The sequence below is a fragment of the Heterodontus francisci genome, chromosome 5 (genome assembly GCF_036365525.1).
Source record: "Heterodontus francisci isolate sHetFra1 chromosome 5, sHetFra1.hap1, whole genome shotgun sequence".
NCBI lineage: Eukaryota > Metazoa > Chordata > Chondrichthyes > Heterodontiformes > Heterodontidae > Heterodontus > Heterodontus francisci.
Window position 1 is genome coordinate 30,638,919 of NC_090375.1, and position 15,572 is coordinate 30,654,490.

Below are 15,572 nucleotides of genomic sequence, written 5' to 3' on the forward strand. Positions count from 1 at the left end.
GGAAAAAGTTTCTTCCTATCTATCCTATCAATGTCCCTCATAATTTTGTACACCTCAATCAGGTCCCCCCTCAGCCTTCTCCGCTCCAAGGAAAACAACCCCAGTCTATCTAGTCGGTCTTCATAACTGAAATGCTCCAGCCCAGGTAACATCCTTGTGAATCTCCTCTGCACCCTCTCCATTGCAATCACATCCTTCCCGTAGTGTGGTGCCCAGAACTGTACACAGTATTCCAACTGTGGCCTAACTAGCATTTTATACAGCTCCATCATAACCTCCCTACTCTTATATTCTATGCCTCGGCTAATAAAGGCAAGTATCCCGTAAGCCTTCCTAAGCACCTTATCTACCTGTGCTGCTGCCTTCAGTGATCTATGGACAAACACCCCAAGGTCCCTCTGACTCTCTGTACTCCCTAGGGTCCTACCATCCATTGTATAATCCATTGCTTTGTTAGACCTCCCAAAATTCGTCACCTCACACTTCTCAGGATTAAACTCCATCTGCCACTGCTCAGCCCATCTTACCAGCCTATCTATATCGTCCTGTAGACTAAGGCCATCCTCCTCACTATTTATGATACCACCAATTTTCGTGTCATCTGCAAACTTACTGATCATACCTCCTATATTCACATCTAAATCATTAATGTACACTACAAACAGTAAGGGTCCCAGCACCGATCCCTGTGGTACACCACTGGTCACAGGCTTCCACGCGCAGAAACAACTCTCTACCATCACCCTCTACCTCCTGCCACTAAGACAATTTTGAATCCAATTTGCCAAATTACCCTGGATCCCATGGGCCTTTACTTTCTTAACCAATCTCCCATGTGGGACCTTATCAAAAGCCTTACTGAAGTCCATGTAGACTACATCAACTGCTTTACCCTCATCTACACCTCCAGTCACCTCCTCGAAAAATTCAATCAAATTTGTTAGACACGATCTCCCCCTGACAAAGCTATGCTGACTATCCCTGATTAATCCCTGCCTCTCCAAGTGGGGATTAATCCTGTCTGTCAGAATTTTTTCCAATAATTTCCCTACCACTGATGTTAGACTCACTGGCCTGTAATTATCTGGTTTATCCCTGCTACCCTTCTTAAATAATGGTACCGCATTCGCTGTCCTCCAATCCTCTGGTACCTCTCCTGTGGCCAGAGAGGATCTGAAAATTTGTGTCAGAGCCTCCGCTATCTCCTCCCTTGCCTCACATAGGATACACCTCATCTGGGCCTGGGGATTTATCCACCTTCAAGCCCGCTAAAACAGCTAATACTTCCTCCTTTTCAATGCTAATTTCATCAAGTATATCACAATCCCTTTCCCTGATCTCTACACCTACATCGTTCCTCTCCATAGTGAACACAGATGAAAAGTAATCATTCAAAACCTCACCTATGTCCTTCGGCTCCACACACAGATTGCCTCTATGATCCCTAATGGGCCCCACTTTTTCCCTGGTTATCCTCTTGCCCCTTGGGATTTTCCTTTTTCTTGTCCGCCAGTGATTTTTCACGCCCCCTCTTCACTCTCCTAATTACTTTTTTAAGTACTCCCCTACACTTTCTATACTCCTCTAGGGCCTCCGCTGTTTTCAGCCCTCTGAATCTGCCATATGCCACCTTTTTTTTCCTTATTCAATCCTCTATATCCCTTGACATCCAGGGTTCCCTTGACCTGTTGGTCCTACTCTTCACCTTTACAGGAACATGCTGCACCTGAACCCTCACAATTTCCCTTCTAAATGACTCCCACTGGTCTGATGTAGACTTTCCTGTCAGAAGTTGCTCCCAGTTCACTTTGGCCAGATCCTGCTTTATCATATTGAAATCTGCCTTCCCCCAATTCAGTACTCTTATTTCCGGTCCCTCTTTGTCCTTTTCCTTAACAATCTTAAATCTTACAGAGTTATGTTCACTATCCCCGAAATGCTCCCCCACTGCCACTTCTACCACTTGTCCAGCCTCATTCCCTAGGATTAAGTCCAGTAACACCCCTCCTCTTGTAGGACTCTCTACGTGCTGGGTCAAAAAGCTCTCCTGAATACACTTGAAGAATTCCGCCCCCTTTAAACTTTTTGCACCAATACTATCCCCTCTAATATAGGGGAAGTTGAAATCCCCTACTATTATTACCCTATTATTTTTACACATCTCTGAGATTTGCCTACATATCCATAATATTTGCCTCTATCTCTCCCTGACTGTTTGGAGGCCTGTAGTACATTCCCAGCCAAGTGACTGCCCCTTTTTGTTTTTAACTTCTACCCATATGGCCTCATTAGAAGAACCTTCTAGGATATCATCCCTCCTTACTGCAGTAATTGTCTCTTTAATCAACAGTGCAATGCCACCTCCTCTTGTACCCCCTCCCCTATCACGTCAGAAGATTCTATACCCTGGAATATTAAGCTGCCAGTCCTGCCCCTCCCTCAACCATGTCTCAGTAAAAGCAATAATATCATATTCCCATGTGTTAATCAATGCCCTCAATTCATCTGCCTTACTAGTAAGACTCCTTGCATTAATACCATTTGCACTTAACAAATCATGCTAACGTTCCCTAATTAATCCACATTTCTCCAAGTGACTGTTAATTTTGTCCCGAATTATCACTTCTAAAAGCTTTCCCACCACCGAAGTTGAACGAGCTGGCCTGTAGTTGCTGAGCTTATCCTTAAACCCTTTTTTGAACAAAGATGTAACATGTAAAATCTCCAGTCCTCTGGCACCACCAAGGAGGATTGGAAGATTATGCCCAGTGCCTCTGCAATTTCCACTCATACTTCCTTCAGTATTCTTGAATGCATCTCATCTGGTCCTCATGACTCATCAACTTTAAATACAGCCAGCCTATCTAATGCCTCCTTTTTATCAATTTTTAGCCCATCGAGTGTCTCAACTACCTCCTCTTTCACTATGACTTAGGCAGCATCTTCTTCCTTGATAAAGACAGATGCAAAGTGCTCATTTAATACCTCAGCCATGCCCCTACCTCCATGTGTAAATCCCTTTTAGGTCCCTAATTGGCCCCACTCCTTTTACTATTTATATGCCTATAGAAGACTTTTGGATACCCTTTTATATTAGCTGCCAGTCTCTTCTCATACACTCCCCTTGCTTTGCTTCTTTTATTTGATTTTTCACTTCCCCTCTGAACCTTCTATATTCAGTCTGGTTCTCAATTATATTATCCTCCTGACATCTGTCATGCGCACCCTTTATCAGAGTCATCGTCCTCTCGATCTCTTTCGTCATCCAAGGAGATCTGGATTAGGTGGGGAATTCCAGAATATTGACCCAGCAACAATGAAGGAACTGTTTTACGTACAAGTCAGGATGGTATGTGAGCTGGACAGTAATATGGAGGCGATGCTGTTCCCACACATTGCTGCTCTTAGCCTTTTTGGTGGTAAAGGTAACAGGGGAGGGAGTGGACATAAGGATGTTTGATATGTGGAATGGAAATATCATTCGAGTTCATCTGAGTTTGGAGATATGGGATGTTGCTGACCAGAGTAAAGGGAATATCACTCTATGTTAATTTTACTGTATCTGTCCGGAAGTGCTGAACATATATAAACTAGAAAATACAGCTGCTGACAAACTGACAGATGCTGTCCTGGGCCCAACCATCTTCAGCTGCTTCATCAACAACTTTCCCTTCATCATAAGGTCATAAATGGGAATATTTGCTGATGATTGCACAATGTCAGTCCCATTCATAACTCCTCAGATACTGAAGCAATGATACCTTGACAACATTCAGGCTTGGGCTGATAGGTAGCAAGTAACATTCAGGCCACACAAAAGCCAGGCAATGACCACCTCCAAAAAGAGAATCTAACCACCTACCCTTGACATTCAATGACATTACCATCGCTGAACCCCCAGGTTACCATTGACAAGAAATCTAACTGGACCAGGCACTTAAATACTGCAGTTTCAAGAGGAGATCACAGGCTAGGAATCCTGCGGTGAGAAACTCACCTCCAGACTCCCCAAAGCCTGTCCACCACCTACAAGGCACAAGTCAGGACTAGAGTCATAGAGTCATACAGCACAGAAACAGACCCTTCAGCCCATCGTGTCTGTGCCAACCATTAAGCACTATTCTAATCCCATTTTCCAGCACTTGGCCCATAGCCTTGTCTGCTGTGGTGTTTCAAGTGCTCATCTAAATACTTCTTAAATGTTGTGAGGGTTCCTGTCTCTACCACCCCTTCAGGCAGTGCATTCCAGATTCCAACCACCCTCTGAGTTAAAATTTATTTCCTCAAATCCCCTCTAAACCTTCTGTCCCTTAGCTTAAATCTATGCCCCCTGGTTATTGACCCCTCTGCAAAGGGAAAAAAGTTTCTTCCTATCTAACCTATCAATGCCCCTCATATTTTGTATACCTCAATCAGGTCCCCCCTCAGCCTTCTCTGCTCTAAGGAAAATGGCCCTCGCCTATCCAATCTCTCCTCATAGCTGAAATGCTCCAGCCCAGGCAACATTCTGGTGAATCTCCTCTGCACCCTCTCCAGTGCAATCACATCCTTCTTATAATGTGGTGCCCAGAACTGTACACAGTACTCCAGCTGTGGCCTAACTAGCGTTTTATACAGCTCCATCATAACCTCCCTGCTCGTAAATTCTATGCCTCGGCTAATAAAGGCAAGTATCCCACATGACTTCCTAACCACCTTATCTACCTGTGCTGCGACCTTCAGTGATCTATGGACAAGTACACCAAGGTCCCTCTGACTCTCTGTACTTCCTAGGGTCCTACCATCCATTGTATATTACCTTGCCTTGTTAGTCCTCCCAAAATGCATCACCTCACTTCTCAAGATTAAATTCCATTTGCCACTGCTCCGCCCATCTTACCAGCCCATCTATATCGTCCTGTAATCTAAGGCTTTCCTCCTCACTATTTACGACACCACTCATTTTAGTGTCATCTGCAAACTTACTAATCATACCTTCTATATTCACGTCTAAATCATTAATGTACACTACAAACAGCAAGGGTCCCAGCACCGATCCCTGCAGTGTCCCACTGGTCACAGGCTTCCACTCGCAAATATAACCCTCGACCATCACCCTCTGCCTCCTGCCACTAAGCCAATTTTGCATCCAATTTGCCAAATTGCCCTGGATCCCATGGGCTCTTACCTTCTTAACCAGTCTCCCATGCAGGACCTTATCAAAAGTCTTACTGAAGTCCATTTGACTACATCAACTGGTTTACCCTCATCTACACATCTAGTCATCTCCTCGAAAAATTCAATCAAGTTTGTTAGAAAGGATCTCCCCCTGACAAAGCCATGCTGACTATCCTTGATTAATCCTTGTCTCTCCAAGTGGAGATTAATCCTGTCCCTCAGAATTTTTTCCAATAGTTTCCCTACCACTGATGTTAGACTCACTGGCCTGTAATTACCTGGTTTATCCCTGCTACCCTTGAAAAATGGTACCACATTCGCTGTCCTCCAGTCCTGTGGCACCTCTCCTGTGGCCAGAGACGAGTTGAAAGTTTGTGTCAGAGCCCCTGCTTTCTCCTCCTTTGCCTCACATAACAGCCTGGGGATTTATCCACTTTTAAGCCTGCTAAAACAGCTAATACTTCCTCCCTTTCAATGCTAATTTGTTCGAATATATCACAATCCTCCTCCCTGATCTCTACACCTACATCATCCTTCTTCATAGTGAACACAGATGAAAAGTAATCATTTAAAACCTCACCTATGTCCTCTGGCTGCACACACAGATTGCCACTTTGGTCTCTAATGGGCCCTACTCTTTCCCTGGTTATCCTCTTGCCCTTAATATACTTATAAAATGCCTTTGGATTTTCCTTTATCTTGCCCGCCAGTTTTTTTTCATGTCCCCGCTTCGCTCTCCTAATTACTTACTTAAGTACCCCCCTACACTTTCTATACTCCTCTCGGGCCTCCGCTGTTTTCAGCACTCTGAATCTGCCATAAGCCTCCTTTTTTTTCCTTTTCCAATCCTCTATATCCCTTGACAGCCAGGGTTCCCTGGACTTGTTGGTCCTATGCTTCACCTTTACGGGAACAGTGGCGCAGTGGTTAGCACCGCAGCCTCACAGCTCCAGCGACCCGGGTTCAATTCTGGGTACTGCCTGTGCGGAGTTTGCAAGTTCTCCGTGTCTGCATGGGTTTTCGCCGGGTGCTCCAGTTTCCTCCCACAGCCAAAAGACTTGCAGGTTGATAGGTAAATTGGCCATCATAAATTGCCCCTAGTATAGGTAGGTGGTAGGGGAATATAGGGACAGGTGGGGATGTGGTAGGAATATGGGATTAGTGTAGGATTAGTATAAATGGGTGGTTGATGGTCGGCACAGACTCGGTGGGCCGAAGGGCCTGTTTCAGTGCTGTATCTCTAAATAAAAATAAATAAAAAAATAAACATGTTGGCCCTCAACCCTCACTATTTCCTCTTTGTTTGACTCCCACTGGTCTGATGTAGACTTTCCTACAAATAGCTGCTCCCAGTCCACTTTGGCCAGATCCTGTTTTATCATATTGAAATCGGCCTTCCCCCAATTCAGTACCTTTATTTCCAGTCCATCTTTGTCCTTTTCCATAACTACCTTAAATCTTACAAAGTTATGGTCACTATCCCTGAAATGCTCCACCACTGACACTTCTACTACTTGTCTGGCTTCATTCCCTAGGATTAGGTCCAGTACCGCCCCCTCCTCATGTAGGACTTCTACATACTGGCTCAAAAAGCTCTCCCGTAGGCACTTTAAGAATTCCACCCCCTTTAAGCTTTTTGCACTAAGATTATCCCAGTTAATATTGGGGAAGTTGAAATCCCCTACTATTATTACCCTATTATTTTTACACCTCTCTGAGATTTGCCTACATATCTGCTCCTCTAGCTCTCCTTGAATGTTTGGACGCCTGTAGTACACTCCCAGCCAAGTGATTGCTCCCTTTTTGTTTTTACGTTATACCCATATGGCCTCATTTGAGGAACCTTCTAAGATATCATCCCTCCTTACTGCAGTAATTGACTCCTTGATCAACAGTGCAATGCCACCTCCTCTTTTACACCCTCCTCTGTCACGCCTGAAGATTCTATACCCTGGCATATTGAGCTGCCAGTCCTGCCCTTCCCTCAACCATGTCTCTGTGATAGCAATCATACCATATTCCCATGTGTTAATCAATGCCCTCAATTCATCTGCCTTACTAGTAAGACTCCTTGCGTTAAAATAGATGCAATCCAGCCTTGCATTATTTGCTTGTGCCTTAACAGGTCTATGTTTCTGTGCCTTCCAGATTTACTTAGTGTCTCTTCTATATATGACTGTGCATCACCCCCCAGACCTCCAGTCTGTATTCCATCCCCCGCCAAATTAATTTAAACTCCCTCAACAGCGCTAGCAAACCTTCCAGCAAGGATGTTGGTCCGGTTCAGGTGCAACCCGTCCGACTTGTACAGGTCCAACCTTCGCCAGAAACAGACCCAGTGATCCAGGATTTTAAATCCCTCCCTCTCGCACCATTTCTTCAGCCACACATTCATCTGCTCTATCCTCCTATTCCTATACTAACTAGCACGTGGCACCAGGAGTAATCCAGAGATTACAACCTTTGAGGTCTTGCTTTTTAATCTGCTACCTAGCTCCCTAAATTCTTGTTGCAGGACCTCATCTCTCTTTTTACCTATGTCGTTGGTACCAAGGTGAACCACAACCTCTGACTGTTCACCCTCCCCCTTCAGAATGTTCTGCATGCGCTCCGTGACATCCTTGACCCGAGCACCAGGGAGGTGACATACCATCCTGGAGTCGCATTTGCGGCCACAGAAACGCCTATCAGTACCTCTTACGATAGAATCCCCATATCACAATAGCTCTTTCACTCTTTTTCCTCCCCTCCTGTACAGCTGAGCCACCCATGGTGCCACAGACTTGGCTCTTGCTGCATTCTCCTGAGAAGCTATCTCCTCCAAAAGTATCCAAAGCAGAAAATCTGTTAGATAGGGAGATGGACTCAGGGGACTCCTGCACTACCTGCCTAGTTCTTCCACTCTGCCTGGTGGTCACCCATTCCCTTTCTGCCTGAGCAGTCTTTACCTGCAGTCTGACCACCTCCCTGTACGTGCTATCTACGATGATCTCAGACTTGCGGATGCTCAACAGTGTCTCCAGCCGCTGCTCCAGATCCGAAACATGGATTTCGAGTAGTTGCAGCTGGAGACACTTCCTGTACAGATGTTCGCTGTGGACACTGGAAGAGTCCCTGACTTTCCACATTGCACAGGAGGAGCATTTCACGCTGCCGGGCTGCCCTGCCATGATTGACCCTTAATTTACTCCCTTAAATTACCCAAAAATTTGGTTATTTACACTATGGACCTTGATTCCCTAAAAGACACTATCTGCTATATTAAAAAAAATTGTAGACCTTTCTCTTTGGTTACTTACCCAGCTATTTAGAGTTATTCCCTAACAGCAGTTTCTCACCAACCACTCACCTTGCAGCTTTCCTCTGATGTCACTGTTGATTTTTTTTACTTCTTTTTTCGAAACTCCGGAGCGACTCGACTCTGCTGCACTCCCGGAAGGTCTAGGCTACAATCCTTGGGCTGTATTTATCCACTCCTCTCTCGATGTTCTCCCCGCAGGTCTGCTCCACTCCCAGAAGGTCTAGGCCTCAATCCTCGGGCTGTATTTATCCACTCCTCTCTCGATGTTCTCCCCGCAGGTCTGCTCCTCTCCCGGAAAGTCCAGGCCACAATCTTTGGGCTGTATTTATCCACTCCTCTCTTGATGTTCTCCCCGCAGGTCTGCTCCTCTCCCGGAAGGTCCAGGCCACAATCTTTGGGCTCTATTTATCCGCTTTTCTCTCGGCGTTCTCTCCGCAGGTCTGCTCCTCTCTGTTCCAATCCCCGAAGGTAAGTGATGGTAAGTGACTGTGTTGGAATACTCTCCACTTGCCTGGATGGGTGCAGCTCCAACAACACTCAAGAAGCTTGACACCATCCAGAACAAAGCAGCCCACTTGATTGTCACCCCATTCACAAACATTCAGTTCCTCCACCACCGACGCACAGTGGCAGCAGTGTGTCCCATCTACAAGATGCACTGCAGCAATGCACCAAGGCGCCTTAGACAGCACCTTCCAAACCCACAACCTCTACCAACCAGAAGGACAAGGGCAGCAGTTTCATGGGAACACCACCACCTGCAAGTTCCCTTCCAAGTCACACACCAGCCTGACTTGCTCCTATTTCACGGTTCCTTCATCGTCACTGCGTCAAAATCCTGGTACTTCCTCCCTAACAACGTTGTACCTGTATCACCTGGACTGCAGCGGTTCAAGAAGGCAGCTCACCACCACCTTCAAGTGTAATTAGGAATGGGCAACAAATGCTCGCCTTGCTAGCGATGCTCATATCCCAAGAATGAATGAAAAGAGAACCTGTTGAGGATTTCCACCTATTTCCATTTAACTTCAGGTATTCAGCATTCATTATTTTTAAATGAGAATGACTGATAATAACACTGGTTACAAAGGTTAAACAGGGTTTGTTCCACGAAATAATGTTCACCATTAGAAACAAAAATCATTCCCCCCACAAAAAGATTGTGGAGATTAACAGAGCAGCTTGATGCCAGTAAATCAGACTTTTGCTACTTCACCTGGAAATATAGCTGAGGAACTTGTTGTCCTATAGTGACACCTGGTGGCAGTCCTATATTTATGCAACTTCTCAGACATGAACCCACAGAGATTATAATTGCAAATTATTTTGTAATTATCGATTAATTCTTAGTTAAATGCCAATTAAGTGTGTAGAACAAAAGAAACCCTCATACTTCACTAGCCACACAATTTTACATTAAGTTTCTAACATACTCTTCAAAAGAATTTTTAAAAAATCTTCTGTTTAGTAACAAAGGTCATTTCACTGAACTGACAGCACCATATTTATTGCATGTTCCATGAACCTCTGTGTTTGTATAGACTGTATACCAAGACTGATCACTCAAGATGGGATCAATAATGCAATATTGTGGGTCCTTTACTGATTACTGACAGAGCAGCAATTACATTGAGATGAAAACTGTAAAGATGCATCTTCAAGATGAACACTCAGAATCACATGATGTCTTACATCACAAGTCTTACATGACTAAGATGATCTTGTAGCCACACCTCTTAAAGGTGTACACACAACATTTTAACTAATTAGCTCGAAAGAGAGGTAGCAATTTGGTAATCAGTCAGGAAGTAGCTAACAGCAAATAAGCAACCACTAAAAGTTAAAGCACGGTGATTAGTTTAGGTATCATAGTTGTTCTGGCACAATAAAATGTTAATGCCATAAAGGTTTCAAATCAGTTTGGATCTGAATTAACTACATCTTTTTTAAAGTGCTATACTTAGGATTCTTTATCTATTCATTAAGTTGTGACAAGGTACAAGTAGCAGTTATTTAAGCTTCTTGAATGTAACAGTCTTCTGTCCAGTGTGCGTACGACAGCTAAAATGAAGACATCTGAGAGTGACCCACCCCCCCCCCCCCCCCCGTGAAAGTGCACATCAGACCTGCATCTGAAGCTTTTTTTAAAATACAGATGTTATTTCAACTGAATAGGTACGGAATCTATTAAATCAGTAAATAATGAGGTAGAAAAAGAGCAACCAGTTTAGGAATCAGTAAAGAAATTACTACTGTAAAAAGGTAATCAGTATAATTGTTTAAAATATTTTTTGGAAATCAATTCAGCTGTCAGTGAGCTGGGTCATGGTAGTAACATACAATCTCATTAATTGTTACTATCAGGCGAGGAGAGGTCAATGGGTTCTCCTCTTCCCCTTCTCCTTGTTTGACTGCAACAGGGTTTATTTCTTTTTTTAAAAGTGAATGTACTTGCCAATTCAATGTTTCACTATTTACGTGCTATGATCATAAAATAACAGGTTTTCTTGAGTTTGACAAAGAAAGAGGTTAGCTTTATTGTACCTAAACCAATCTAAGTAAAATAATAAACTACACTCCAACTTTCACCGACACACACTTGAGGGTGTCACACACACACAAATAGGTTACAGAGTGGGGAAGGATAGATTGGTCAGATTAGAGTATGGAGCAATAAAAAGGGGTATACAGTCTGCGGAGTTTGGTGGCTCGGCTGTATAAACCGTATATAACATGGTCCTTTGACATTCACTTGATCCAAAGGAATTAGCTTCCAAAGCTCCGGATGTTGTAGAAACTGTACATCATGCCAAAGCCTTGGTGACATACGTTAAACAGTCTGGTCTTGCTGCACAGTTGTCTAAAACTTTAAATCCAATGGGAGAAACGAGGTACAGTACTGTGTATCTGACACTGAATTCAATTCAAGATATTTATCATGAGCTGCACGAGAAACTGGAACAGCCTGGGGAAAACTACAGGCTGGAAAACATCGCCCCCGGTGTCTTGCAGTTTTTGGTTGATTCCCTCCGACCATTTTATGAAGCTCAGAGGGATCTCAAGGGGGACCTGTATCCTACGTCGAACCTGGTAATTCCGTGGTTTGAGAAACTTAAACGACTCTGTATGCCACTTTCTTCAGATACTCCAATGCAAGCAGTTGTCAGGCAACGGTACAGAGAGTGGCTTCTGAAGAAAGTTGAAGTAAATGACGTGCACAAAATAGCAACATTTCTCTGACCTAAATTTAATCAGCTGCGAATGTTGTCCAGCCATGATAGGGATGAAGTTTGTCCTGAAGTGCACAGACTTATCGACAACTTTAAAACAGAAGAAGGAAATGAAAGCGGTTGACGATGAACCTACAGCTGCCAAAAAAGCAGTGACCGAATTTTCTTAATGGGAGAATGTTCATGAAGAGGTGGACACAAATGATGAAGTGCAGCAGTACACAGCACGGAGGCTTGCTGTGTTGGCGATAGCAAACGAGGGTGATCTGTTGGGCTGGTGGAAGGAACGCAATGTTGCATACCCTAAATTGGCCAGGCTGGCTAGAGGTATACTTTGCATTCCGGCGAGCAGCAGTGAGAGGAATAGTGAGAGGGTCGGCACAACATCGTGGGCCGAAGGGCCTGTACTGTGCTGTACTGTTCTGTGTTTTCAGCATGAAAAGCTGGAAGGACATTCGACCAGTGGAGAACTGTCCTTAAGCCTTCCACTGTTGACTCTATTCTTTTTTTACATGACAATTTATAAGACCCTTTGTTCATTTTTTTTGCTACGTCTGTAACTGAGACTACTTACTTGCTATGTCTGTAACTGAGGCTACTTTAATCAAATGTTCACCTAACTGCCTATTGGGTGCTTTATTGGAGTAGGCTATTTGTTTTCTTTTCAATCTACGGTTTGACACGATTTGTTTCTGTTTTATCTGGTTATTATCACAGTGCTGTTTGTGGGAGCTTGCTGTAGGCAATGGCTGCTGCATTTCTTACTTTACAACAGTGACTACAATTCACAAAGTCCTTCCTTGGGTGGAAAGTGGTTTGGGACGTCCCGAGGTTGTGAAAGATGCTGGAGAAGAGCAAGTCTTTCTTTGTACAGAGAAAATGGATAATCTCACGAGAAGACTGTTTAAAAATCATGAGGGAGTCAAGACATTGTTTGAAAGTCTTGGAAGAGACAGGCTGATATTTCTGACAGAAAAGAGAAATAGTGTGTATTTGAAAGTTATCTACACAAACTTAGTGCGGCTCCTAAAAGTGGGATCTTTAATTTTATGCGCTCAAGGAGTTGGAAGAAAGATGTTCAATAAATATATAACTGTAATTGATCGGTTAGATTATTTGTTTTGCATTTTAATACTTCAAATCAGGGCTTCTGCGATGCTTTAATCTCTTTTAAGACTGAAATGAAATCTTATAGGGGAACAAGTCAGTCTAGTGTGTAAAAGCAATTAACAAGCAGGGCTTGCTGATTGTAGTTTTTGTAGCAATGCCAGATAAACAAAGATCTCAAAGGATAGACGAACATGCTGAAAGTTTTGGAAGGTTGAGATTCACCCATAACATCATATAATCTGGGGTAAGAATGTTTTTTTTTGTGATACTAACCTTTATGTAAAATTGAACTAAATGTCAATGTTAGAAATTGTTCAACATACTTTGTCAACAATAACTTTTTTTTGTAAGCTATTTGAGGTGCTGGCCATTATGTGTATGCTGATCAACCAGAAGTCTTCAATCAAACAGTACTGCACATCTGCAATGCTGTAAACTAATGGTCAGACAGCACCAGAAATCTGCAGCACTGTACATTAACAATTAAACAGTACTAGGAAAGAATATCTGATCTGCCATTTTTCCAATCAATCAATCTTTCTTTTCACTGAAATTTAGTGTCCAGTCCAATCTCTCTGAATAGAATTCACTGAAATTAGGAATAGCAGTAAGAAAATGATAATTGGCCACTGTGTTGCTCATGTTCAAATCTTCATGGCCTTGCACACACCCGTCCCAAATCTCTACAACCCTACAAAAACTGTATCGACTAAAAAAGGAATGGGGTAAGGAAATCACTAGGTTTGTACACCTGATCACCATCCAATGAACTCAGCCACAAAATGCTCGTGTGTGAAAGTTAGGGGCGGGGGGGGGGGGGGGGGGGGGGGTGGGGGCATTGGTTCCTGGTGATGGGATCAGGCTCAGATTCCCCACAACTCCATCAATTTTATACCGGAACAGGCCTTTAGTATGAAGTATCAGGCAAGGGGGAGTAATATGGAGTGCGAGTCATGAACACTTTTTTGAAGTTTGCAGGACTGGTTGAAGGTTGGAGAAAGCCTGTATTGTTACGACCATTTTGGGAGGAGTGCACTGTTAATTCCAGTTCCACTTCTCCATAGGTCACAACATATATTTAAATATACCCACTTACCGAGTCAATCATATACTCTATTTTTCCAGAATAAAACACACCAATCACGTTTCTTTAATAAACAATAAAAGTATCAGATTATAAAACAGGTCTTAACCAGTAATGAAGTAAAGCATGAACACAGATTAAAATATTTTTATTTTAGAGATACAGCACTGAAACAGGCCCTTCAGCCCACCGAGTCTGTGCCGACAACCACCCATTGATACTAACCCTACAGTAATCCCATATTCCCTACCACCTACCTACACTAGGGGCAATTTACAATGGCCAATTTGCCTATCACCTGCAAGTCTTTGGCTGTGGGAGGAAACCAGAGCACCCGGCGAAAACCCACACGGTCACAGGGAGAACTTGCAAACTCCGCACAGGCAGTACCCAGAATCGAACCCAGGTACCTGGAGCTGAGGCTGCGGTGCTAACCGCTGCGCCCAAAGTTTCCTTTTTTTTTTAAACCTAAGCCCCTCATACACACACCTACACCGGTTAATCAGAAAATAAAAGGATTTTTGTTTTAGAGCTCTATTACAAACAAAAGAGAGAAATGAAACCAATTGGGTTAAATACTTGCTAATTCTTGAAGAGAGAGAAGATATGGAAAGATGTCCTTTATTTTGGTTTGGCATCCCAAATGCGTATACTGTCACTCGGATCTTCCTAGAACAGTTCTTTTCAGGCAATGTTGTAGATCAGTTTGGGTAGGCTTTCCAGGAGAAATGTAGCAACAGAGGGTTCAGAGACAGGTCTTTACAGGAGGAATGCAGCAACAGTTTCAGTCTGCTTTTTACTCTTGCTTTCCAGCTCCTCGAGCGAGGGAAAACTGGCAGGCTTTTTCTAAACTGCTGAAACAGACTGAGTTGGGGTGGTTTGTTCTTCTTGACAAGTTTTCTCCAACTGTCTTTTCAAACCATTGTCCATATCCTAACTCACTATCCAAAGTGAAACCATAAATGATGTCATAAGAGACAAGCCTCCTGACCTCGAGTCAGAGTTATGCAGCACAGAAACAGGCCCTTTGGCCCATCGTGACCTGTCACTTCTCTGTAAACATCTTAAGTCAAAAACAATCTGTGCTGGATAATTATTTAAAAACAGGTGCCTTCCAGTAAGTAACTATTTGTTTTCAAAGCCAACTCTGTGACCCTGGTAAAAACACATCCATGGAGTCTTTTCAGTTTTCCCAAAATAAACCCATGACCAGCTCCAAGAGTCCTCAAAAAAAATATATATAGAAGCACTCGTAACAATATGTCTGCCTTGGTTCTAAAGATAATGTTGACCCTTTTGTGCACTGTATCTGAAGAGAATTTATAATAGAAGTGAAAACATTTCACTGCCCAGTTAGTACAAATGTAAAACTACGCCCCAAAAAGGTTCTTTCCAGCAGGAGTGGGGGCATAAGGTGTCTATTCAGTGGTAATAAAAAACATTCGTTGTTTAAAGTTCTAATTTTATGTGGCCACAATAAAACTCAATTATAAAGCATTAGGTTTTACTTTCACTTTCCCCTTTCAAAAGACTTTCTACAATCTGATTAAGGCTCTGGAGCCACAGTAAAGAGTATTGGTAGATCTGCTGAAAATGTGATACTTGATTGATTGAAGGAAAGATCAAAATTAGATATTGCACCTTGTTTTGCAAATGTCTCATGTATTACAAGAGGAACGAACTGCTCTGA